A 4,202-nucleotide genomic window follows, 5' to 3' on the forward strand; every position below is an offset into this window, starting at 1 on the left:
TTTAGAATTCATTTTCTGGAAGACACAAATTTGTGTGTGTGTGTGTTTAAGTGTGGGAGCGTGCACCTGCAAGAGTGAATTTTTATAAGCTACATATTTAAGTGTATTGGACCTTTTTTTGGTTCATATATAGTAGAAGGGATCATAGGTCAGTCTTTCATTTCCATATAGGGGAGTCAAACACTATTTGTTTGCATGATATGAACGTGAAGCGATCTTCTGTGTTCCCCAACTGCTTTTGGGTCCTTGAATAACGGATAACATGCAAGTAGGGCAGCCGGTGGACTTTCTGGTGCCCTCTTAGGGTAAGATGGTGCCCCCCTAGGGAGTTGGTGCCCTACACAGACTGCGTAGTATAAGTGTAGTGAGTTTCGATACTGATAAAACATTATGTTTTATATTATCTCTTTTGATAATCATACACCTGATGCACAATTATCAGTTGGGTTCTATGAGACATTTCTAATGAGAGTCAAAGCCCTGCAAAGCGAATATCGGGGAATGGAATGCATTTATGGTCAGAGATATCAAGTAGGAATATCCACATCTAACTTTAATGGAACACGGCATAACCGTGCACCCTGATGAAATAAAATGTATTGCAAGCAACATATAAATCGCAAATATTATTAGATTGATTTTTTCAGGTATTATAGACCTTCTTGGTAGCTTCATATGAAAATTTATGATTTTTGAATGTCTGATCAGGAGACGTTCATTTCAAAAACAGTCATGCTGCAGTTAAAATTAGGCTTGCTTGAGCATTAAGTGTCATTTCAAGTTCTGGCTTTCGTGCGTGGACATGTTTTTAAAATGTAAATTGGTATTATTAGTTAGCTGCGACATAATGCATGATGCCTAAAGGCATAGGGTTTCTTATTCATTGTGAAACTGTGTTTTCTTAATGGCATGAATCACACTAAAGGCCAAGACATTTAATGCATGGCCCGCCAATGGTTTTAAAAAGCACGAATGTGAGGCTCACCAACAATTTAAGCATATAAAATCTTTAAGAAAAGATTCTCTATAAAAGCCGCTTGGCAGCTGTTGGATATATACATATAATTTCACTATGATGGCTGTTTACATTGGCTTGCCTTTGTGAAGGAAAGAAACAAGCTGATCTCTAATTGTAGCCCACTTAGTGTCACTCACGTGACCTGGACATGTCTCTGTCCACTCAAACTTCATGACCAAACACTGTGATCAACTGACACTCACTGATTGCCATGGTCATGCGAACAAATATTGCTTTGTTTACAGGAAGACTTGCACATGGAGACAAAAATAGCTGGAGTGTTGTGACATGGATGTGTGTAGGCGGTGTGTGTATGAGTTGTTAAAAGATAAGCTAAAATGGCTTTGGAACAAAGAACCAACCAACCAATCAATAGTTGGAATTGCATACTTTCATCATTTACATGAAGAATTGCATTTTATGTGTTTTATTTTGTATTTTTCAGTATATTTGTACACAAATATACTGAAAACACTGTAAAAATGTTGACATTAAATCAACAGTAATTAACTGCCAACAAATAGCCAGCAAGCTGCTGTATTTCATACCACAGTAAAATTACTGTAAAACTATCTACAGTAGTTTACAGCATACTGTATAATGATTTACAGTATGTGCTGTCCTGTAAAATTAATTACGGATGTTGTTTGTATGACTGTGGCATGGGGGGCATTGTCATGTGTCTGTCGGCGGGAGAGGGAAAGCGGTAAGGCTTTTACTCTAATTACTCTAACACCTGTCTCTCATTATAGTGATGGTGGAGGGAGACCTGATAAGGCTTGCCAGAGCAACAGATCTGCGAGAGGGAGAGAGAGAGAAAGCTACTCTGAGTTGGTCACCAGAGCTGTTTTTGCTTTGTGTTTTGAAATTGTTCATGTGTGAAGCTGAAGTATATAATAAACACTCAACTGTTTGCTGTCTCCTGTCTCCCACGAACCTATCATTATCACAATGACATATATTAAATTACAGTATATTAGCTGTACAGTGAAAGTAATTACAGTAAATTTTGGTATGTTAAATTGCAGTGTCCATCCCGTAGAACTAACCACAGTATGCACAGTTTTAGCTTACAGAGTTAGAGTAACTAACTTCTATCTATATAAGTAAAAAAAAAAAAATGAAACAATAGAGGCATTCTTACAAATAGAATATTTATTACACAATGACAACTCAAATATATCATAAATGTTACTCATAAAGGTAAATTATGACTGCACACATAAAAGTCCACTTAACTTAAATATTAATTTCACCAGATGTCCAAATGACTATAAGAACACTCTCCAATTCTTTGCCTGTACAGACGTAGAGAACGTCCTGGTTACTTCCGTAACCTCCAGGGAACGAGATGTTGTGTCGATGATGTGACACTATGTGAACAAATAGTGAAGTGTAATTAAATGTTTCTTTCTTTTCAATCTGGCAGGATTGACACCATACACCTGTTTATGTGGTACAGTTGAACTGCTTACTTCTGACCCGAGGTACCAATCGTCAAGCCGTGAGGGGAGGACAGCCTGTTCCAGTCCAAGCCCATGCTCATGGCGGCCCGGGTAAGCATGTCGGCCATCTGCGCGTTGGCCTCAGACTGGGCGGGTTTACCCGTAGGTGGTAGCCCAGTCCAGCCCTCTGCGTCAGACGCCTGAACGCGCTCCGATGCAGCGGTGACATCATCATCCAATTCCGGGGGCTCAAGGGAGAACGCGGGCTGGCTGTGAGGCGAGCCGCAGTCACCTCGAGCCCGGACGGAAGCAAGCGAGCGTGCCAGGGGCTGGGTGGTTAGTGGGGATTTACCTGGTGAAACCGAGCCCGCTGCCATCCTCAAATCACCATCGCCAGCCGGGTCGTCCTCAGTCCCGTGGGAAGAAGGAGCGACGTGGGGGGTGGCTGAAGTGGCATTCACTTTGAGAAATGAAAGCCGTGACCACAACGCTGCCTTGGTCATGTTCACACAGTGAGTACATGAACCATTCAAAAATGCTGCCTCAGTGTGATCACTACCCAGGCACATCTACCCAGGCACATCCAGCTTCTATAACTACAGATATCGACCGCATCCAGGAACTACACAGGCGGAAAGGCATCTTTAAAAAGACGTGTCCTGAAAAGGATGTTCAACGACTGCTGTGTATTGCTCTTTTGTGAATGAAAATGAACTCTTTCAGAGGGAAAATAATCTTTTAGGAGAGAACACTCTTTCAGACAGAAGCGCTGTCGAAAAGGGGTGTGGACTGCACAGCGTGCAGAGAGGGAGAAAGCCGCTGGTAATGCGTCGTAGATCCAACAGCAGTGCTTTGCCAACAGAGGTGAGTGGAACAGTACTGAACTTCAGCTTGCTGCTGCACAACTGCTCGGCTCCAAAGAAAATATCTGACTGACAGACGCATTTTTGTTGTCTTTTTGTTTATCTGTTTCTTGTTTTGTCGGGGGTAAACTACGGCACACAATGCTCATGTAATATGGGGTTCAGAGCAATGTATATAAACTCTAGCCAAAGCAGGACAAATAAACAAAAAATGCCACACACACAAAACAAACACAACACGCACACACACACACACACACACACACACACACACACACACACACACATTACATAACATGCATAAAATCTGGTAAAATAGCTGCAGTGTCTGGAGATATTTGAACTTTTATATGTGAGTGGTTTTGTTGATTTAGTTCATGACAGCTCATGATGGATCAGTCAGATTAACAGGAAAGAGTTACTTTAAACATAAAAGCCCACAGCCAAGAAACAAAATGTGCTAAATTTACTGTGAATACACATTGTTTAACTACAGAAAGAAACAGAATATATTAAGCCAGACAAACACTGAGCCTGTCCAAATAAAGCCTGTCATGCTTGACTGTTAAAAAGCTGGATTCTGTCTCCCCCTCATGGGTTGATCAGAAAAGAGAGGGATTTGGAGTTGGGAGGCTTCAAAGATGGATAAAGAATATAAACAGGTTTCACTTTCTGTAACAAGAATAGAAAATTCAATGGATGTAATGTTCAAAAATTCAATGTTCAGGTACATATAATCAGTCTTTATTATATATGCAAATACAAGTTGTCATTTAGAGTACAGGTATTTGGAGGAATGTTTAAAATGAATCACTGATTTTGTAATAAAGCCTTATATTTTTTTTAAATTGAGATTAAATGTGATTATGTTTTACT

Source organism: Xyrauchen texanus, chromosome 22 (assembly GCF_025860055.1).
Source record: "Xyrauchen texanus isolate HMW12.3.18 chromosome 22, RBS_HiC_50CHRs, whole genome shotgun sequence".
NCBI lineage: Eukaryota > Metazoa > Chordata > Actinopteri > Cypriniformes > Catostomidae > Xyrauchen > Xyrauchen texanus.